Source organism: Atractosteus spatula, chromosome 22, assembly GCF_055471065.1.
Source record: "Atractosteus spatula isolate fAtrSpa1 chromosome 22, fAtrSpa1.hap1, whole genome shotgun sequence".
Lineage (NCBI taxonomy): Eukaryota > Metazoa > Chordata > Actinopteri > Semionotiformes > Lepisosteidae > Atractosteus > Atractosteus spatula.
In genome coordinates, this window is record NC_142727.1 from 14,828,491 (window position 1) to 14,853,487 (window position 24,997).

Below are 24,997 nucleotides of genomic sequence, written 5' to 3' on the forward strand. Positions count from 1 at the left end.
ATCTGTTCTTGTGCTTGAGGAGACTTGCTACACCGCAGTGGTGAAACCTTATTTTCACATTAGCCAAATGGATGTGTGTACAGCAGTAATGGGGGTCATTTTCAAGACATGATGCTCTGACACACTGTAATATCTCTTCCAAATCATTACTAGTATTCATTCTCACCACTTGTAACAGAATCACCTGTCACTGTCTTACAAATAACCCTGCCTTCCGTGAGAAGGTGATCTAACACAACAGGAGGTAATGCATTAATACCCACGGTTATCGTTATGGTCCAGAAAAGATGCTTTCAAAGCAAATATACTGTAGCTCTGGGGGCATTAGATAAATACTATGCTTTCACTTACCACTTATCTAGCTGTATTGTCAGATATGTATCTATATAATCTAGAAGCAGAATAGCTTCTCAAGGTTGAAGTTCACGAGAGGCTGGTTTGCTAACTGTTCCATCAGCTAGTTTTGTAAATTTGACACTTTGATGGTACTGTACTGTACAGTATATCCTGCAAAACTTTCCATTTGTGATATTTGTAATAATTTTTATTTTGTAAAAAAACTATATAAGTCAAATGTCAATTGAGTGCACTGAATAAAGAAAAAAACAGCATGTATTATAGAATCAAACATTTTTTAATCTGCACATTGAATCTTTTTCGTGGACTCATTCTGGGTGTTCTAGTTTCATTCCACCACACACAGACTAGGCAATTTAACGATCATTGTTCCTGTGTGCATGTGTGTACAGTATGTGTGTGCACCCTGTGATGGACTGGTATCCTATTCAGTTCACAAAAGTCCCAGCTTTTTTTTCCCAGTGCTTCCAGGATAGACCTGTTAGAAGAAGCTGCTTTCTTAGAATGAACAGATGGATAGTCCAAGACAATGAAGAATTATTTTACAAAAAGAATTGAAAGTATGTCCTTTAATTTATGGTAACACTGAACTATCTGTGGTCTGTGGTAAGGTCTTTTGCTTTCTAAATTTCAATGACCATTTCCATAAATGTATGATACTATTAAACAGATTCTGATATACAATAGGCTAGGGATATACAATAAGTCAACCAAGAGTACTTCACAATGTTATGGACTGCCACATAGGGATTCTCAACAATACACTGATGTTTATTATTGTCACTAATATTGACTGCTAAAGAGTCCAGTCTGGTTTCAGTGAAATGTAGTGAAATGTACTGTATATTAAACTATTTTAAGTACAGTGGATAAATAGATTAAACCGGATAGTCACCTGTAACTTAATTTTAACGAGCAGGGGTAACACGAAAGCTATGAAAGAAATAAAGACTGCTTGAATGTTTGAACCAAGAAATGCCATAAATCTGTGATAGGTTATTCTGGGTTCTGGAGAAATTAATGCTTAACCTGTGAGTGTGTATTTTTTAAATGTACTGTATGTGAGAATTTACAGTGGCTATAGAAAGTCTAAACACTCTTTCCAAGTTGTAACACAGTATAATGGCCTGAAATCAAGAATTTATTTAACAGTACCTTCCTTCTATTAAGAGTAATGGGCCAACATTTCCACATCTAGGTGTTTTACATTAGTACAGAACTATCCAAAAAGAGTTATGGCTGACCTCAAGCAACAGTTGCTTCCATTAAGCACTAACACAGGGGTGTGTACACTTGTCCAACTCATTTTTCTAGGTTTTCGTGTGTAATTATTTTTCAGAATGTTTGAGCATTTGTATTAAAGTGTGTAGATAAAGGTAAAATAAACTCTGATTTGATGTGTTCTAATTGCAGGCTGTTATGCTACAAGATAAAATAATTACCAAATTTGGTAAGTCTAACATTCCTTTGATATGTAAATACAAACACATACAGTACACATAGACACAGGATTCACTGTAGTTGTTAATCTGAAGATTCTAATAATCTTTCTATGGTCGTGGATGGACGATACTGGCACAGTTTAGCACCTCTGCATTAAGACTTAGGGATCTGTCTGAATGGGCCCCTTTTGGTCCACTGATGGAGTGTCAAACACTTAGTAGCTCCAATTATGGACACTGCACCTCATGATGTCACAGCCAATCACCAACTGTGATCAATGGGCTTAACAGGTATTGTATGACAATGGAGACTTGCTCATGCCCTCTTAGTTGAAACTTGACAACCTAACTGAATAATTAACCACACAAGTGGGGACCACACTGCAATCTGAGTTACAGGAAATTGAACTTTAATCTAATATACCAGGCTGAGAGAGAGTCCATACATACAGTAAACAGTAAATTCTGACTAGGCCTTTCTCTGCACCTAGAGAATCCTTGCAACTTGTGAACCAATTGTAAATGAATACAATACAACTTTTCAGTAAGTCTGAATTTAAAGTATATTCAGATATAGCAGCTACAGCCAGTGTGGAGCGAACTGAATTTCTCTCCAATTTTCAGAATCCCCTGGCCAGATCTGCATCAGACCTTGTAAAAACAATGATAGTTGAATAACCTTATGTTTTTCCTCCTTTGAGGAGCTGTCTTCAGCATCAAGCTAAGCATCTCTCTCTTTCTCTTTTCGTGCGATGAGCCCCTATCAGCACCGTTTCACCGCAGGACTTTCAAACTCTCTTGGCCAGCATGTTGCCAGATATGTATAAAGTCAATATTTGCATTATAAATCTTGAGAATTAAAACATTACTCCAACAAGTTTAATAAATTAAAGTTCATGACAGTAACTCAATATTCACTTGTTTTTGAGAATTTGATTAATGATATGAGACTGATAATAATTGATGAAGTTGACAACAACGAGTGTTGTAATCAATGAATTTTCACATTGATATTATTAAAATCATTGTAATCCTGGCATGAATAATCAGCCATTTGTCTCATGGCAGACTGATTCACATGTATTATTAACTCCTGTTAATTTGTTATGCAAGTTTCGTTGGTGTATTGCATATGTTGAATCAGCTTGCTGGTATTGCTTTTAATTTTGTCCATTCATTTCTAGTAGACGTACTGTAAAAGAGCTCTTTGAATGTACAGTACTTTTCCAATATCTAAATGTTCCAGGTACTTCTAACTCTCACATCATTACATCACACATGTATTATATGCAGCCTACACTTGATGAACTACAGTATATCTAATTATACACTATAATTTATACTATATACTGTATAAAGTTGATTTAACATGAAAATACATAAGTAAATCTTATGAGTTTTGATATTGTCCTATATACAGTATGTATTGTAAATAACAAAATCATCAAACATAGTTACATGTACTGTATTTCTAAATGCCTGATGTTTAAACATATTCATGCCCCAGAGATCAGCATTCAGTCAACCATGCTTTGGCTTTCATGAACGGAGTGCTTCCTGTAACTTTTTAATACATTCTTAAAGTTTTAGTAAAGAATAGTGAGCACACAGTACATGCAGAAGCTCTCCAGCTCCTCCAGATTGCACAGAATGCATTTTGTGATCTTTAACTCATATCATAGGTGTTCTACTAGAGATTGTGATAACCAATCAAGGATGATGTTATACACTTTTTTAACCATAAAGTCTTTTTGCCCTCGCTTCTAACCAGAACCAAATAAGAGGATAATGCAATACAAGTCTAAAGCAGAAGAGGCTCATTTCTTTTCTGCGCAGGAGGAATGCTATTCTTTTTCAACATGTGCTTCACATGTACTTTATGTATTAATCATACTGCTGGTGAGACTGATCAAAATCTCATTTTATCTTTCATCCAGTCACAGCATCTGGCCCCATCTGGGAGTCAAATATCTATTTGGCAAATACAGTATGTTCTGTATTTACTTTTTTGTCATTCTTGGAGGCATTGTTTCCTAATGATTGCAGAGTCTTCTTAGAAGATTCCCATGTGATGCCTGTGGGTGTGAGATAATCATATTTTGGATGACACATTTGGGTTAGACTTCCTGACGTTATCTTCTTGTTGGGGTATTGACCATCCCATTAGCCTCTTACTTCTTGATGATGGATGACACACAATTAAATGGAGTGTTTTGTGAATTTAACTAGCTGCTCATAGAATGATGAGAAACGAGAATCTTCTGCTTTAGGTCTTTGCATGATTCTCTTACTTTCCACATGATAATGTGATCCTGATAGTTTTGTTTCTAAGGTCAGCCTATCTTTAATATCCACTGGCAATTAAGGTGTCTTCCATAAACATTTATAAACTCTTTCTGCTATTTATAAAGGCTTTGTGCAATTAACAATGACTAAAAAGAACGTTTTCAACATACTGTAGGGTGTGAATACATTTTCACAGTATTTAGAAATCCATTAAATCCATATGATTATTTTTCCTGTCATTAATACTCCATTCATACATTTTTACCTATTTTTAATGCATGATTTAGGAAAATGATGATATTCATATGCATTGCCTTTTCTAAATAGACTTTTAGCTCCAGTTCCAGTTAGGTATGAATTTTTGTGACCTTGGTTCTGAAAAGAGCACTACTACCAACCAGCACTGTGACTTCTATCGAGCAAAACAGCTGATTTCTGGTGGAGGCTGGATCAAATTAAAGTCGTCACAAGATAAGCAGAATTAAGACTTCTTATTTTTAGCCAGATTTAAGGCCAAACTTCCTGACCTAAAATGTATGTTAAATTATACAACTTTTGCTATTGAAGATCATGTTATGTTGAAGTCATGTTATCTATTAAAATAATTGATTAATGTTAGCATTCATTAACTTAAGCAAGGTAAGGTCTGTGTGAGTCCTAAAACCCCAGTATAGTGATGGAGACACTATACTGTAAAAAGACCCCGTCCTTCAGATGAGACGTAAAACCGAGTTCCTGACTCTGTGGTCATTAAAAATCCCAGGGTGTTTCTCGAAAAGAGAAGGAGTGTTACCCTGATGTCCTGGCCAAATTTCCCCCTGGCCCTTACCAATCATGGCCTCCTAATAACCCCCATCTCTGAACTGGCTCCATCACTCTGCTCTCCTCCCCACTGAGAGCTGGTGTGTGGGGAGCGGACTGGTGCTGTCACATCATCTAGGTGGATTCTGCACATTGGTGCTGGTACTGGGATTCCCCATTACCTGTAAAGCACTTTGAGTGGAGTGTCCAGAAAAGCGCTATATAAGTATAAGGAATTGTCTTTGTCTTCTTCTATTTATTATTCTTATTCTTATTCTTATTTTCCCCAAGAAAAGTAGTTTACTAGGTTAGAAAGGGCAGGTGAAAGAAAGCAGGCCTCCTTTCAGGCTACAATTAAGGAAGTGGGTTAATATCCATCATATATAGCCTACAAAGGGAAAGAAAAACTTGTACAGTGAACATTATATTAACATTCATGTCAAGCCAGTTCATCTGTGTCTTTTCTGACAAATAGATAATGTGTTTATTAATGATGACAAATGACAGCAATTTCTCCAAAACATTTTGCTGTATTATGATTTGTTTGGGAAACGCACCTTTAACCTGCACCAAAGAGCTGGGCTGAGAAGAAAAATAATAAAAAAGAGGAGTATTTTTATCATGTTGTCAACACATACCACCGAGGTAATGATGTGGTTGACATGATCTCTTCTCATTGTTTCACCTTAGCAAAACAGCAAGAATCACCCACTATTAATGTGGTTAATAACAAAAATGTTGTATATTGTAACTTACAATAACACTAAAACATTATTTACAGAATATTATCACTACAGTAAGATGGCCTGATTGACACTGGCTCTAGAAATCAGCATTTCTGCAATACAAATAAACAAAACCGTGTGGATGTTCAAGGCTTTCTTTTGCAGCTTAACAAGATAATGTGTTGTTGTAATTGATTGTTTTGTAATGTCCAGTGCTTGATGCCAGTCAAGCATAATCTTAAACACAGATTTAATGGTTGTTCTTTATACTTTACATGCGTTTCCACCGTTTCATTGTTTACTGACCTAACAATCCATTTCATGTGTCAAGCAGAACGTTTGTGGATAAAGCTTATATTTAAAACCGAGAACAGTACACACTTTTTTACACAGAGGGTTGTGGGAGACTAGAATAAGCTATACAGCCATGATGTTGAAATGAAATCCATTGCTTTTTAAAAAAAAACAAGGGTACGAATTAAAAGCTAAACAAGCCAGATCTAATTCTTCTCTCATTCTCTCAAGTAATTGTCATATGAACCACGTGAGGAAAATTGGCTTCAGAGAACATTGCAAGCAAGTGTGTTGGGAAAGTGAATTAACAACACAGTATACTTTGAAACCAACTAGTGAAGAGTAACACATGAAATCCTCTGGAACAGTGGCAGTTTTCTGGAATTATTATTTCAAGGGAACATAGATACTGTAATAAACACAGTAACAAATAAGACACCAGGCTGAAAGAAATGTAACAGAAATACACAGATTTAATATGATCCACCCCTACAAAGAGAGGGAACTCCCACACCCCTCACTGAGCCCCTGCCAGTGTGTTGCAACACAAAATACTCTGACAAAAGCACAGGGGCCAGGCGTGCTCTTCAGGGCTCCTGTCTGAACCATGGGACAGTCTGTGAATTAATGATGAACAGCCTGACCTCTGGATGTACGTTAAACAGAACAAAGTAGAGAGATGTAAACTCCTTCTTCACAACTGTCATTACAATATGCCTACAGCCATTACGAAAGCAGCAGTTCCATTTATAATCTATTCCCCAGAGAACTAACAGCACTATAGAAATCATATCAACCTCCACTGGCGAGAAAGATAACAGTGCGTAGTAAGACAGGCTGAATCAACTCCAAGGTTAATAAGAAGGTCAGCTGCAGTCAGTGGCAGCATTCACATTGGTCTGTTGTGTATTAAAAGGACTCAAGGTTCTCACTGGGATCCTAAAAGGCTGCATCTATTGTGCCATTTGAAAGCCTGCAGATTTAACTACATTTTCTACCTCTTATCTTACACTGTCTCCTCTTGACTAGTTTTAAATGATTAATCTTTCTGTACGGCACGGCAACACTTTATTCGATTTTTATTCTATTCTGTTAAAGTTTTGTTCAAATTAGCAGCTGCATGGACAGCATAAAGTCCAAATGAAACATTTGACATCAATCTCCAAAGCATGGCAAGTGAAGCATTAGTCAAGATCCACTGTCTATCCTTGTGCTTCCACTTGTCCACCCTGATCATCCACAACTAACAGCTTAAAGCTGCGCCACACAATCGACACAATATTTTATTAAGTGTTATTCAATATGAAAGATGTATTTGGATAAAGGGATCCTTTAAACGTTAACCACAATTAATACTAATTTTACTCTCTTTGGAATGAAAACATATGAATATTTTAGAATATTAACCATTACTGTAGACATAAAAGTATGTACTCCTAAATATTTTTTTAAATGTTACATTTCTATGATTTACATTCACTGTAAAGGTACGGACAGTAAGGATTATAAATGGACAAACTAGATTACCATTTTACACAACAGAAGAAATATTTCTCAGGGGAAAAAATAAAAGGCACTACAGTGGACTTTTACAGTTAAGAGTGCTGCACAGTCTTGAGAAAGTTATCTAGGCAGTACAGCGATTATATTAAATGTTAATAGCAGAGGAGATGTTTTTTTTCAATGTTAAAAGTTGTACAATCTACTGCTTTTGAAAGGTAGAGTGCTTGGAGAGACATTTTTTACTTTTATTTCTGTATGTCATATACAGTACATACCTACTACTATGAGGGATTAATGACACTTTCATTTCACCACGCGAGCCATCTTCGCAGTATTTGACACACCAACCCGACCCTCAAACAGGTGGAACATGAGATTCTTTTAACAGAGTGAGACTGTATCTAACACCTCTTCATCTTTACTGCCTTTGAAAAGAAACAAAAAACAGGGAATGCCTTCTTCGTTCACAGTATGGAGCCTGGTGATAAAGCACAATTAACGGCGTTCTAAAATACAATATGTCAGCACAGTGGCTGGCACTCAGATAGCCTTTAATGTCTTTAGATGATAAATTTATACTAGTGTTGGATCTATTCTTAGTATAGCGTCTGTAAACATCAGTGATTCAGAGAACAAGTTTTAAAAGATAATTGAAGGGCTTCTGGAACTGCTTGTTAAACCAAATGTTGTAAACAACAGCCTGATAAGCATAACATCTACCACTGCACTTGTGTAATTGTCACCGGTCATACTGTGCTTCTACCCAATTAGTTGGATAATAAGCAGTCTTGCCTCCTTAAGGAATCCATTGTTGGATAAGGGTAAAGCTGAAAGCAGAGCCAGATCTTAAGCATTTTCCTTTGTATAGAGAAAGACAATTAAAATAATTTTCAAAACAAAGGTTTGCACTGCACCTTTTTAAAATAATATTTCTGATAAAGCAGAACAGAAGACAACATATTAAAAAATTCAAACAGGACTGCAAATCCTGTCTCTAATAAGGACAAAGAATAATGCAGAAGCATTTGTTTCAATGACAGAATGATGCTAGGTCTTTAATGACCACTAATTAACCAGGAGATTGGGGTCATGAGTCTTTGGAGATGTTTGTGTTAAAAACTATGCCATTTGCTTGTCCGTGTCTCTTTATACTCTGTTAAAATAAAAGACCTGGCTTGATGGTGCTCTGAAAGCACAAGCAGACTCAAAATCAGTTTAATTCATTAAGTAATAAAGTAACTTATTGCTATTCTCAAATACTTCAACAATTACTGTGAACATGCTTTTAACAGCAAAAACGTCATGCTTGGACTGTTGTTTTAAGACCGTTACTGAAAGTGTTATAGATTTGGAAGATTGCCCATGTCTGTTATTCTTAATATTACACACTTAGCCAAAGGCCAACACTTGGCTTTGTTTGAAAGATAAATGATGTAACAATTTATAAATGTTTATTTTTAACATAATCTGCTTCAGAACAAAAATCTGTATTGTGTTTAGGTGCAATTCCTCACGTACAGACTGTTAAGAACAGATGTCTAGTTTACATACTACACATTGAAAATGTCTGAGGTAACTGTGAGAATTGATGTCAGGCTCCACAGTCAAAACGCTGCATCTCTTTTCTCTTCATTAAGGATATTTGACTACAATCATGTCAAAAATAAAAAACTTCTGAAATGATAAATGACAACTTTTAGTCAAGAATTTAGAAAAGTCCTTTGTAGTTGTACAGTATTTCAACATTAAATAGCACACTAGAATGGTCTTTGTACCTTATCTTACCTTAGCACCTCAACAACACACTAAAAGTAAGATGAAGATATGAAAAAAGTGTTAAATCAATAATGTGTGTCATGCATTGAACACTGAAAACTTTGCAAAAAGGCTTTTTTATGTGTAAAAGGCAGCTGAGTGTCATATTGATGTTCTGCTTACAGTTTCATTGATTTTTTAATAAACACCCAGGGAATCAGGACACCTCGACTTTCACTTTTGTGTCAATCACTGCATGTTTTCCAGGGGATTTATTTTTGTTAGGCATGGAAACTGAAATTTCTCTTTAAAAAAAAAGTTATAGATGACAGAAACCTACATTTTACCCGAACAAATGCATACTGTACATCCGATGTTACACTTGCAGTTTACTACTGAAAAGTAGAATATTGGGGATTGCCCAGAAAAGAACATATAGTAGCTAAATTGGATGTCTACCTTACAGACTCATCCCTTTTTATATAAGACATTCATTGATCTATAATCATTGAATGTGCAAATAAGTTGCAGCCCTACTGTATGTTTCTATATCTGTTCTTTAATTGCTTGTAGTGTCTTTCTCTTTCACAATGCTAAAGGAAGAGGGAACTCTACATACAAAAGACAGAATTTGATGTCTGGTGCTCCTGCCAGCCTCAGCACAGACGAATGACAAGAGATAAATACATTAATTCCCACGAAATCCTGTATGTATAGAGTACGACCAGTCTTAAATAAGGGATAGCAGACTGGAAAGACTATGCATAATATATTGTGAAGAGAGGGCAACTGGTCCATTACTATTAAAATGATCATTTTTAGTATTGCTATTACTACTACCACTACTAATAATATTAAAATATTAAATCAAAAGGTTGTTACAGTATGTCACACATGTACAATGTATTAGTAAAATCTCATTTAGAATATTGCATTATGGTCAGCATTTTACAAAATGCTTCTGGGCTTACAGGTATGTCTTACAGAACTTAAAACTGCTGATTTTAAATTACAAGCTTAAAGAAAGTTACAAAGGCAACCCAAAGGACTTCTTTGGGATCAATAATGTAACACGAACCAGAGAACACAAGTTGAAAAGATGTTGAAGCCACACCAAGCCCCCAAGAAACAGCTGGAGGAGATAATCGGTTATTTATTAATAATCAAGCAAACAAATGAGTGAAATATCCTTACTGCACCCCCCGGAGCACAACAACAGGAAGTGGAAAAGAAGAAGAGATATCAACAGCCCTGCAGTTTTAAAAGAAAATACGAGTGCTTGGCTCCAGATACTGTAAGTCAAGGCTGGCCTGGGGTGCAATGATGGGGGCCTGTGAAGTGTATTCTGATTAAGGGAAGGCTATCCAAATATACTGTCCACTTTTTTAAGGAGAAACAGGACCTGGAACCACTGGTCTTCAGTAGTACCATTCCTATCTTTTCTACACATGGCTGCAGGGAAGTGTGGAAATCTAATCAATACCTGTACTTGAAAAAGTATTTGTTTTTCCTAAGTAGTTATTTTGGCAGCAGTGAAATCATACTTAACTAAATGACGCATTCTTATTTTACACTAGAGCAGTTGGTATTAAAGAGCTGTGCCACAAAGTATTGCAAAGATACAATGTACTGTATGTAGAATAATTTAAAAATTCAAATAGGTGATAAAAAAATACATTAATTAAAAGTTTTGATCTCATAATATGTATTAAATAGGACTGCGTTAAAGTTATCTTTGATGTGAAACTCTGCAGCATTTTTTCCTCAGAAGGGAATTTAAGGTAAGAATAAGATTATTCTATTTCTTTGGTACCAATTTTTACATAAAAAGCTTACAAAGTGGGAATTTAGTAAAGTAACCAGTAATGTGACATCTTTTTTAGAATTAAGGTCAGATGCTACTAACAAAAAGTCACAGGCAAAAAAAATTATAATTTAAAAAAGGGAAACACAAACAAAAATTGAATTTCTAACATGAGTTTTTCTCTTATGTGCATCTGACCTACAGTAGCTGTCTTAATGTAATGTTACAAATGTAACCATGAGAACAATTCCAATAATGTCACATGTGAGTCAAATGTCAGTGCCACATAATATATGCCACTATGCCAATAGCCTTTTCATGTGTTAAGGAGAAAAAGCAACAGAATAAAAATGACTACTATATTTTAATTGATCACCGAAGAACTGTATTTCACTCATGCCCTGCCTCACAGTATATATCACAGTCTATGATCTTTCATGCTGTCCTGGAGAAACTCACTGCATACAAATTGAACACTCATGTCAACATTTCATGGCAGAGCTGTGTAAAAGCAAGGCAGCTTCAGAAATTGCCTTGACCTTAAAAGACCAGATTACACAAATTGTCTCATCATGACCTTATCTCAAAATATGATCCACCACTGAAGACACTCTGCAACCCCTGGGTGGCATGCCATAAACTGGTTTAGCCTCCTGAATCGTATAGCATCATGTGTATAAATAAAACCGCAAGTGAGAGAGGTGACAGACTAAAAATAAACTGCAAGGGGGGTGTCATGATATTTGATGCCGGTTTAGCATGAATTTATTTGATTAACTTTTTTTACCCATGTTCCAGAAATGACCCTTGCAAACCTGCAGTACATTGTAAGTCATACATTAAGTGAATGAGACCTCAAGGTGCTTTAGTACAGTATTCTCTATTTCTATCCAGAGACACACAGGAAGAAGTTCATATTCTTGGCTTCTGTATATAAGAATGTAATATAATTACTGTACACTACTGCTTTGCTGTACCAGGTAGTCACAAAGCTTCAGTAAATTGAACATGAAAGACTTATTTATCTTAAGAATTAAACATACTGTATCAGAAGGATAGGACCATTGAAGAAACAGTGTTGCTACACAATCTCTCAGCAACTATACAGTATGCAAGTATATACTTTAATTGTTCCATTCACAGACGTTCTGCTTTAGGAGACTGACTAAATATACTGATATACAAAAGAAATGCAAATCATGGGTCAGAGACAAATTTAATTTTAAGCAAAAACAGATGTTGTGAACAAAGAAACAATTAAAAAAACTTAATAGAGTGCCTTGAAAACATATTCACCACTTTCCAATAATTTTGTTGAATTACAAATGAGTATGAATATTTCTTTAAAGTGAATATGTTTAACAAAACTAGCATGATAAAATTGGCTTTTCACTTTAATGGGAGAAAGAAGATAAATGTCAACAAAAACTCACACTGCAAAAAGCTGCTCAAACTGAAATGCAGTATTTTGTGTGGCAAATTATCCCATCAAAGGAATGTTATTTCCATGGGTCTGCCTGAGAGGCACCCTGAAATGGTCTGAAAAAGTAATTAGTACATTTGTCATTAAAGTCACTAACTATATTATTGAATAATTGACTTTAAATTTAGAGTGTGCACATTCTCACAAGGGTTGAATTAATTTATTTTGCATAAAAGGGTGTGTTAGGGAGCACTGTGGACTTAGTCTAGTGTTTGTTTTGCAGCAGGAGCAGGAGCAGGAGCAGGAGCAGGAGCAGGAGCAGGAGCAGGAGCAGGAGCAGGAGCAGGAGCAGGAGCAGGAGCAGGAGCAGGAGCAGGAGCAGGAGCAGGAGCAGGAGCAGCTTACTCCTCTCTTGGCCATGGATTATGGTAACTATATAAAAAAAAAACTTTGGAAAGTTGTTAATTATTTTGAATTTTAAATAAAGGCCAGGATATATTCTGGACTTGTAGTCAGCTGTTTTTTGTTTTATGTACAGTATGAAGGTCCACTGAGCTGTGCTACCGGAAGCTGGAAATCTTCCACAGTTGGTTGCATAAGTATTCATCCCCTGTGAGTCAATACTTGGAGGAAGCACTTCACATCTGTGAGACTTTCTGGATAAGTCTTGGCCATCTTTGCAATCTTGTATGTATTTTTTCTTTTAGAGCTTGAGCAGAGTAAGTTTTGGGGCAGCTGAACACTTTCCAGACAGTCCCTACTGCCAATGTAGTGATACAAATGTTATACTGAGTATTATACTACTATGTTTTTGGGGAGGAAATGCATACTGTATTTGTACATCTTGGCTGGAGACTTCAACCATCTTTACAGATGTTACTCTTTAAACACTTACACAATTTTGAGGCAATCCATAAATGAGTAATACTTGTATATGTGGATGAGAATAATGCTTTCAATTAAAATGACATTTCAATGTTTCTAAAAGTACACTTTTAATGCATAACTATTAAGCAATACAGTATCTAAAATGGTTTTAAGGTATTTGCATAAGGATGTCTACCTTGCATAAAATTGATCAAGTGGAAAAAATAGAATTTAATTTGCATACATAGCAGGGATACTCGTGCACATTACAAATCCACTGTGGATTTAATAGCATAGTTATTAAAGTGGAACGTGAGTGAGACTTCATCGTGGCAGAAGAACATGGAACTAAAGCCCACACAATCGCTAAGGCAAACTACAGTAAAGCCAATATGAACAGTTGTTGCTTCTGTGTAGTTTCATTGTAATTAAATTAAAAATCTTAGCAAGCAATAGTTTCCATCTTTCCTACATGAACGATCCTCCAATGTTATGGATTGAGCCCTGTTTTTTCTTTTGAACTTCATTTGAAACTTTCCCAGTTGATAACCATTTTTTTTATGACAAGAGTAACAATTACTTTTGAAACATAACCAGAGTGTTTTGTAACTTTTTAGCAGTTGGTTTTTGTGGGACACACAAAAACCTATTTCTGTGTCAAAGCTTTTTTTTTTTATTACTGAAAAGTGTTTGGGCATACTTCCTTCTCAGTCTTAATGTTTCTGCTTGCACTACTACATCCCACACAACCTGATTTATGTACTGTAATAAGTGTTAGACATGCAATATGCATATAGAAGGATTTTACAGGCTTGTTTGTGAAACGGTAGAAATGTAAGATTTAACAATGCAAAACTCTCCTTTTCTCACAGCTCCCTTTTAAGCTTTTATTGAAACATAAAATGCAGCAGCGTAATGTACAGTAGATATAAAACAATTAGTAATTAAAATAACGTGGCATTGGGAGATTAAAACAGGTTTAATAAGGTGGAGAACCACAGTGCCTAGGAAATGATACCAACTATGTACACTTTTAGTTTCATAAATGCTTGGCAGTAAGGGGTTCCTTGGGACACAATAGAAACAATCTGAGAATAATTGTTATACAGTAAGTCATGATAAAACCTGAGAATCATTTTGATGTGAACTTGTAAATGGTCTGAAATGGTACATTTACTAAGTTTTCTTCAATTCTTTCTTCCCATTCAATATTTATACTTTGTTTCTGCAACAAGTACTGAACACTCTACACTTGATATTTCATATCTGCCAGATGTTTGCCTTGTTTTGAATTCTAACTAAATATTTCCTTTGCATATTTTCCATTTTCCACAGTGTTTGCTAGTTTTTTCAAATTTGCACACCTAAGTACTGTTAAACATTACCATTTGTGATATTTATAAACACTATTGCTCAATGGGGGGGAAAAAAAGTTGCTGAACTCCACTTAGAATAATTAAACACCAAATGTAGCATGCAGTAAATTGTAAATTAAACATGGGAGAATTACATTTGAATGAATTTATAACTATTGTACTGTACGGTTGATAGCCCCCACACTATACTGTTCAATAATTTACATAAACTACAACACACAGTACATAAACATAAAAAAATCACTTGGGTGATTCCTTGACACAACTACACTGCGGGTTACTCACAATTCACAGCGAACTTTACACACAGCTTATAAAGCCTGTACCTCCTTGTTGAGTGTTTCTCTAAGCCCTCTTTGCACATTCAGTACACACCCTGTAAAGCAAGAGTGGTCTCCTGACACTGTGATAAAGTGGATCAATTCCACTCTGCTGTTTCTGGTGTCTGTGTGGCCTGACCTAAACCCCTGTGCCTTCAGAGTCTTATTTAACCCTGGAGAGGGTTTTTAATTATTTTTTTGTATTTTTATCAAATTTTTAAGTTGCCTTGAGGAACCATCTACAGCAGTTAAGCTTCAGTTATTGCTTCTATAACTTGTAAAGTTATAGAAATAAGGCCTATTTAAACTAAAAGGTTCAGTTTTGTAAACCTTTTTGTGGATGGGTGCTACATCAGCAATTTTTAATTCAACAGGTACAGCCTATGATCTGAGTGACTTCTGAAAATGTATTGCTAATAGCCTATGAGTAACATCTCCTGTTTTCTTAGGTACAATTGGTAGAGTACACCGGGCCCTGCTGCTCTTAAGTGCTTCTAGTACTTGTAATATTTGCATTTCTTCTATAGTACTATAACATAAAACTGCCCTTGCCAGGATAGCACCAGCTCCCCCTGACCCCATGGTTTTAACTGGATAAAGCGGTTCAAGTATAGATGGATCGAACTTTGCCCTTCCTCAGCATGAAGCAGATTTCTTCCTTGGTAAACGCCAGAGCGGAATATTTCTTTATTGTAGTCATTTCTCTTTCATCTAATATTTTCCCTCTGTTATCTATTAGACACATTAGTTTATTATTTAGTGTTCTTTTGTCACTAATACTAAAAAAAAATTATTAAAGCCTTATTTATAATATGCAATTTTTTTATTTCTTATTTTCTTTTGGTCTAATATTTTTTACCTCTGCAGTTTATTAAATTATTTCCTTACATCCTGTTTCTTAAAAATAAATAAAATATTTATATTTTTCTTTATCCTTACTTCTTTTGTAATTGATTTATCATAACACACTCATAAAATATAATGTTTGTTCTCTTCATTTTGATTTGTTGATCTTCAAATACGTCTGGATAAGCAGGATATCTTATTAAGATAAAATCTTCTTTTGTAATTTTAATATCTATCAAGAGACAACTTACAGGCAAAAAAAAAAACATGCCCTCCAAAAATGCTAATGAGCACACAAGATTGGGAGTCACCATGTTTAGTGTTCTGTGTTCCTTGATCAGTTTAATTAGTAACATATTTTCAGCATATTAAATAACAGAAAATCTCTTTTAGGTTGAGTACTATGCAATTAAAAGGAATATTCTCAGAAAAAGCACTTTGTTAGTCCCTAATAAAATACTATACTAGTACTATTGAGTGCAAATCCATAGGGAACCAATGGGCTCAGTCAGACTTCCACTGCAGATACAATAAAAGTGAATCCCTGCCATACAACCAAAGATCGGAGTGGTATTTCAGGCTGTGAAGTATTACGTGAAGGTGTGTACTGTACAATGCTTTAAGAATGTGTGTGAGAAGACGGCACTTTCATGGAAATGAAGAATAATACTAACAATTAATGTAATAAATTAATACTGACAATTTGTTCTAGCATCAGGTTAATGGAGTATTTTGAGTGTCTGAAGCAAAATGTGGGAACAAATAGAATACAAATAAAGCAAAATGGCTTTGTAAATTAAGGTACTGAAACTAGATTATTTCACTAATTTATTTGTCTTCCTTAAATAACAGCTGAGGGTGTTATTAATAAATCTCAGTGTCAATTATAATGCTACTTAAAGGTATTAATATGAATATGTAATCCACATGTATTCATAATTTAATAATATAACAGGAACAAACATCCTATAGCAGAATGAATTCAATAAATTCACTAAAAACTTGAAAAATGTAATTCTGTAATAATAACATAACTGCACAGAGCATTTATTTATCATAAATAAGTAATGGAATTCCAGAAGGGGGTCATATTACTTCATACCTCTAAGTATTTTTTAAAATAACATTTGAACAAAAACAGATCTACAATAACATTCTCCTCTTTGGAAGTGCAATAGAAGCCACAAAAAACTGCATATATTACTTTACAATGTACTGTTAAGAAATTTGGTACAATGGTGACCCTGCTAGGAATACTGTACAGGTGGGATGCAGAAGTGTCTTCTCACCACGGACTGTGAGACAAGTGCATTGGGAAATTAGGTAGAGATCTCCTGTACACACTGGCATCTTCAGGACAGAAAAGAACAATTCTTTTCTTGAGAATTCTCAACAATTCAAGAACAAAAGAAGTCACTTGCATGAATGTGGCATTCACAGCTGGGTTACAAGGAAGAAGCCCTAACCCACAGAAAGATGTGACTCAAACCTGCCAAACATCAAATGAATGACTGAAGCAATGTCTTAAAATTACAGTAGATTAAATGGAAAACGTGAATGCCCACTATAAAATATTGTGGAGGGTGAATTATAGTATATATACATTTTTTTTTTTACATCTATTCATTCCGGAGCCCTTGTCAAGATATTGGAAATCGTGAACTCCAACATTATGCCCGGACATTTTGGACAGACACCTGGTTCTTTTAGCCAAGAAGCTCAAGCCTGGACAAAAATGGGCATTCCAGCATGACAATGATCCAGAGCATAGATCCAAAGTGCTAAAGAATTGCTTAATAGCACACAAAGTAAGTTCTTGACTGGCCATTTCAATCTCCAATTGAACATTGGTGATTCTAACTCAAGATGGCAGTTCACTAATGGAAACCAAGGGTCTGAAAGATTTGGCAGCCATTATACTGTACATAGAGGAATGGTCATACATTTCCTCTCTGAAGAGCCAAAGTGCTCAGTATAATACCCATTAGAGAAGGATTTACAATATACTAACTAATAGGGTTTGAATACAGTAATTGTGAGATTCCTGTTTTCTGGACACAAATTATTACAAAATTGGCTTTGCTCTGCATAGTGCTATTACCTTTGATGTATACTGTATCATTTTAGAGTGTTGTGTCATTTTTAGAATTTCAGCAAGAAACCTGTTATTTGATTTTTATTATTCTTATTTCATTAGGGGTATGAATACATTTGTATTGCTATTGCATTCTTGCTGGATTTTGTTTTTTATGTTACTATTACGTCAGATTAAATAGTCAGTTTTGTACCTCTTGATTGTGATTGGATCTTTTCTGAAACTAGATTAAAATTGAAATGCATCACAAGAAACAGCTCAATTTTTTCCCAGTGTATTTATTTTCAATGCAGTCGTCACTTCAGAATTCTTAACTTGTGAAATCACCCATCCAAAAAGAAAGTTTACAATAAAGCATTTACATATCCCCTTTAAAATCAATCATATCAAAGCATTTTGAATTGCGGTTTATAAATCCTAAGATTACTGTGCTAAAAAGAAATGTAGTCAGTCAGGTGTGCGCTTTCTTTTTTCAAGATCAAACCATTTCATCACCTAAAATATATCATGCCATATACTGCAAGTCAGAGAATTACATCAGGCAGTGATAAACTGCATGTTGCGGAAAGGCAAGAAAAAAGTAAGCAGCAAGCTTTTTAATTAATAATATGCAGAGAAGGGTAAATAAATTGATGCTACAGTTTGTGATGTACTAAATGCAAAATAAAAGGTTTTACCAACAGAGGATTTTTTGTTAGTTTTTCCTGTTTGACTACCAGTAAGCAGGTAGTAGTAGCATACTGTAGATACTCTGCTAAAGGAAACTGAGGACAGACTCTAAAGAGGTTTCCTTAGGCTGAAACTCTTTGAAACTGCCCTTACACGTGGTCGCGGGTAGTTTTGTTTCAGGATTATTATACATTAAAAAAAATAAAAACAGGGTGGTGCCCTGGTTAGCACTGCAGTCTCACAGCTCTTGGGGCCTGCGTTCAATTCAAACTTGGGGTACCTTGTGTGCATTGCATGTTCCCTTCCGCATGCATGGGCTTTCACTGGGTGCTCAGGTTTCTCCCAGAGATGGGCTGGTTAGTCTAATTGGTACAGCATGTCTGTCTCTCTGTATTTGCTTGCTCCGTGTTGAACTGGTATCTCGTCCGGCATGCTGTACTGCATATTCCCAGCTTGTGCTTCTCTAGACTCTGGGATGCCATGACCCTTATTGGGATCACATAGCTTTTCTGATGATGGCTGAGCAATTTACAGTGATGTGGACTCTAATGTCAAACTACTTCTAAAGAGAAGGGTGTCTGCATGTGTGTGCCCTGCGACAGACTGTCATCCCATCCAGGGTATAGTCCCTGCTTGTACCCCAAGATTCCAGGATAGGCTCAGGGGTGCTGTAATCCTTAATTATAAGAGTTTTCTTATTAGAGATTGATGCATGAAAAACATACAGAAGAAAAAAATTTAATATGTTTTTTTATGGGTTTGCAGATTCCCCAGTGAATTATGTGCTCAACTTAAGATGGAACACAGTCAAATTTCTGTCCTACTCTCTTCTACTGTATACATGTATACACAAGCATGCACACTAGATATTAGAAAAGTCAACCTTGTCATACAAAATCAAGCTCCAAGCTGCAATTCGGGCTGTTAACCACTCTGTGAAGGTGTATATTAAGGAAGTGTACAAGCACGTCTATGAGATCAATGCGTATCTATTGTATAGGTTATCAAATGAATGAGAGCTACATACTGCAAAAGAACTTTACGTGGGAACAATGAAATACAAAAATTCAGCCCAAGTAAGGAATATGTCCTCAATGTGCCAATTTTGACAGAGAATGAAGAATATCCCAAAAATTCAATTAATCCTAAATGTTCGTTTCTGTCAGCCTGAACACTGCCATTTATGATGGGGAAAAAACAGCCTTGCTGCTGATAGTTTAGAAATCTCCCAGCTCCAGTCCTCCTCACAATACAATGGCAGCACTCACCAAAGATTTAGCCAGTGTTGTAGCTATCTCAGACTGGTTCCTTATTTAAACTCCAAACCCCCTGATAAAAATAATCCCCAGGTAATTCATCTCTATTGTGCTGGCAATAACCCAAGTCATTATTTTATGCGGCAACTGTCATCATTTACATAATGCTAATCATAATTATTATCACGGACTGCATATTTAAGTTTTGCTAGTTGCTGGGATAATGTTTATTGGCAAAGATCTTGTGCTGTGTACAATACATCAGGCTCCATCAAGTGTTTTGCTTTAATTTGTTTAATCATATGGGAAGGATTTGCAGCTGCAAGAGTTAGTTAATTAGTTGCTATTTGTATTGACACAGCTACTGTGCCATCTGAGATAGGCCCCTCTGCAATCAGAACCTCCCCTACTTGTCCAAGTGCAGACTTTTCTAGCAGTGCTGGGAATAAAATATCCTCCTTTTGCTTTCATAGTTGTTTCTCTGTGGGTGGCTTCAGGGCTACATTGTCCCCAAGTCATTTTTTGTCATCCTGCTAGCAAATCAATTTTTGCTTCTTCTTTTCTATTGAACACTCTTGATTTGGAAGGCTGAATGAAAGTCTTAAAGTGAATACACAAGAAAGCAAACACCTTGGCACCACTACCAAAACAAAAACCTAACAACAAAAATTGCACTTGAATATTCATCTGCTTCAGAAAAAGATCCTGCTCTAATTTTGCTTTTATTAGTACTGTTGATTCTGAATTCAGGCAACTAAAACTATATATAATTCCAAATGTAATTATGCAACCTAATTATAATATATAATCGCATGACTCATGCAAAGCATACACGGATATATCTCAAATTATAGTTTCATTATTTCATTATGATGAAAGTCGACAAACAAATCATTATAATAATTTGAAGTACATTGACTAAAAATTCCCGTTTTAAATAACTCCTTATTTGCAAAAAAATATATAATTTGTGTTGACAACTATTGTTTAAAAAGGCTGCATCTTTTTGGATTTTCTCCATGAGTATCTGTGGATGTTAGGCAATTCCCCTCATCTCTCAGAAAGCAGCACATCACTGACAAGATTGGGTCACTACCGTCTTATACACGACAAACTCAAAACGCTTACGGATACTGACAAATCAGTCTTCAGTTTGAGCTGAAAACAAGCTACACCGCTGTGTTTCTTCTTATGTCTCTTTACTTTTCAGCATTCCTTTTTCTTGTATATGAATATGTAAGTGGCAGAACAACAGTTTGAAGAGTAAAAGTGTAACTAAAAGAAAACTTGATCTTACAAATTTTACAAAATTAAAAGAAGGTTTTTTTTTAATGTATCTTATACAACAAGAACGGTGAGAGATGAAGTATGAATTCAAAAGACCTGATAAATATACAGTACACTACTGGAAAAACTAAAAGATGTGAACTAAAATAATTAAATGCTGCAATTTTTCTATATATTTCTTGTCTGTTCAGTATTGCTGAAAAACCCTCAAGGGTTTTAAAATAAGTATTTTGTAAAACATTGATAAAGCCTTTTCTGTCAGCATTCTCCTGTAAAAAGCAAATATCGTACACAATGTTTTTCATACACAAATGGCACAATAGATATTGATCTTGTTTTGCTTGCAGACTGTAGCAGCCTATGGTCTGTTAGGAGAGGTCAAATTTATTCATCTCCATGATTTGGATATTTGGGGTAGGTAAACAGTTCTGGAATGAGAAAAAAATAAGGAAAATTGTATTTTGATGACTGAATGGACATAATTCATCTCTACTTCAATCTATTCAGTCTATGAATTTGGAACTCAGAAAGCAGGTTTGAATTCTTCTTTCTGAAAATGATAATGTTAAGTCTGTGTACAGTAATCATGAATGCAAAACATTTGGAAAATTACAAAATCATTGGTGAACTCTGTAGGGAACCTAAAGATTTATGTTGATACCCATATTTCAAGTTTAATCTGTTTACAACTTGAAGATACAAACTCCCACACTTATTTATCTGGATCAAAATATAATTGAAACACAAAGTAATTATGAGATTTGGTAATTGCCCCTTGAGAACATCTTTTCCCTGAGAGAAAATACTTCTACACAATACATCACTTTGGTGTGAAATGAACATGAGTCAATATCACAAGCAGTAAACAAAATAGTCTTTGATTTCTCACATCATTGTTGATTAATTGAAAGTTCTTGTTTGTGCCTTAAAAAGTTCAATAGGTGCGTGTGTTTTGAAGTCACATCTTTAAATGCTCAGAGTTCCCAAATATCTATAAAAATAAACTAGAGCAGGTATTCCTGAAAGAAGAATTTATACTTTACTAGACAAAACAAGACACTTTAGTCAGGCAGAAGGATGAACACACCACTGACCTTTGCCATCCGTTCATGCTGGAGCTGACAAGAACAGCAGATAAGCAGCTGTGGAGCATTGCCCATTAAATAGTCATAAAGCAGAGCTGACAAGTGTTGTGGAAGCTTCTGTCAGAGCTCCTTGTACATTTAGAGAGTGTTCTGAGACTATTCCTTTGGTCACCTGTAGTCCAACCATGTTTATTCTTTGGGAGCAAAGCCAGCATTGCCATAGTGGGCAAACACTATAGACACATCTCCATAATCAAATTCAGGGAAAAAGAGACAGGGGCTGTTTGGCTTTTCAATTAACAAAAGTGAAGCTGAGGAATTTTCATTGCTGCATTAAAAGAAAGAAAACAGTAGGGGCTCAATCTGTGAAAGCATCAAAGCCACTGCATAAAAAGCAATAAAGCACAACAATTTAATTTTGATGGATTTTAAACTCTGCTATAGTGGAATCCAGTGTTATAACTGTTCTGATCAGATTCCAAAGATTTTTCTCAACAGCTTTATGTCATTTGCCATTTCACTGCAAATATCACATGGCATTACAACATTGATCACCAAAGCAACATGCTTAAACACAGTTTAATAATTTAGTTTTTTTTTTCTGAGATTTGTGATGGATATCATAACCAACTTTCAGAAAGAAGCAGACCAACAGCTTGGTTTGAGCCTAAAACCGGTATACAGTACTTGTTTTATGTGATTGTTTTAAAATTCATAGCTGCAGTTTCATCTCTGGCCTTTCAAAATAACCTATTTGTATAACAAAGATCTACAGTAATTGTGGAATAATTCATTTACTGTTATAAATACATTTGTATTCACAACAAAGAATTCCCTCTGAACCTCTTGGACAGCAAAAAAACAAAAAACAGATGCAACATCTTGAATGTTAATAACAGTACACTGCAACTATTGTCATACATGTAGTCAAAATGCAAAGTGTTTTTTAGTGCCTAAAACATGATCTGGGGCTGGAACTTGACTACGAATGCAAGTAATACTCACAGCAAAGAAAACATACATGTGACAGTCCATTGCAGGCAGACACACAGACACAAACACAGACACACTCTCACTAGCGACAGTTTTCCCAAAAACCAGTTAACAGTCTTCGGACCCATAAGAACATGGGAAGAACATATAAAATCCACTCAGATAGCACCCAAGGTCAAGAATTTATCTCAGGGACAGCAAGGGATTTTTTTATACAGAAATGTTGAAGAAAAATGCTTTTTTTCCATTGCTGTTATGCACAAGGAACAATTCCTTTTGTATTTTTATACTGCCATTGTTTAATGGACTTTTTAGCTTACTGGTTAAAAGTTCAAAGTTTAAGGATCAGAATGCAAGACAATTAATGCAGGTTTTTTTTTGCTAAGCCCTTAATGAATGTTCATGAGTTGCCTTAAATTATTTTCATGACATAACCCTGTATCTCCCTAAAGCTATTTTTTGCTTCATTTTATAAAAGCAGCCGTGGAAATACCGATAATGCAAAGAATAATAATGAGAATGCAGGAGAAAAGGCCACTGAGAGTGTCCAAAATATTTTCATAAATGAATAGCAGTTTGTACATCTACAGTATGAAATACTTGATAATGTCAGTATTGTTCCACTGTTAGCCAATCAGGATTTAATTGTTGGGTCACCTACAGTATGTCAGAATAGATCGGTGGCCACAGATTTCTCTTTATACATTTTGTTGTTGGCAGATTTCTCTTTATACATTTTGTTGTTGGCATTCTCATTCTGCTGAGAATGCGTAAGGCAGTGGTAAGGCAGTGGTAAAAATGATACAAGACTAATATTCAAAAAAAGTTAAAAGATTTTTCAACACTGCAATGTACAATGTGTTTTTGAAAACCTATATAAAATACAAAGGCCATTTGGCAGTAGCAGAGACCTTTCCATGAACATGAATTCATGAAGTTTCATCATATTGACAAGTTTCATGTTTCATTCTTGAATATTTACCAATGTTAACTTCAATGTCATACCTGCTGCCCTGGTGGAGATGACCCCTGCATTCCCATTTCCTCAAGAGCATTTTGAAATATAAATGGTTTTAGGTCTATGTTAAGGTAACCTTTCATCTTATTGGTTAGACACAGATTATGTCTGGTAGATTAGTCCTTCAGACTGCACAACCACTTGCAGCAGTGCAGTATTTAAAATAGATGCTTCTCCATCTCTCTGAGAGGTAAGAAAGGCAAAACTGAAGGCAAAGTTTTGCCTTCACATAGGCTTAGAAGTCTCACACAGCCTGCCTTGTCACTAGCCTTTTCCCCTCTATCAAAACAATTTAAAGATTTTTGCTTTTTTATTAAAACAAAAATTATTTTTAAAGATCAATTTTTGTATACTTGAAATTTCATAATCGCTGAATTTGACAGGTTGAAATTGAAATGCATACAGAAGAAGTAAATGTGTTTGAACTACAATTTGCATTTATATAGCACCTCACATTGCAATGAGCCCTACACATGTTACCAAGACAGAAAACATAAAGAAAAGGGAAAATAAAAATATTAATATTCATGAAGGTAATGAAACAAAAAGTCCTCATCTGCACTACAAACAAACCCCCTAGTGGGACTGCTTGGTAATATTTTTAGCGTATTATAGTCTTTACAAAGAATGATAAGGATGTGGCAGTTGCTTTCCCAAAAGAATATGTTCTAAGGAGATCAAACTGGTTCAAGATCTAAGTGCAATTCTACCTGGAATAGTCTTTAAATTGTAAGATTTTAATTAGATTAGGTTGGCTTAGTTAGGATGTTATTGGTCTTATCTTCTTCTGTATTA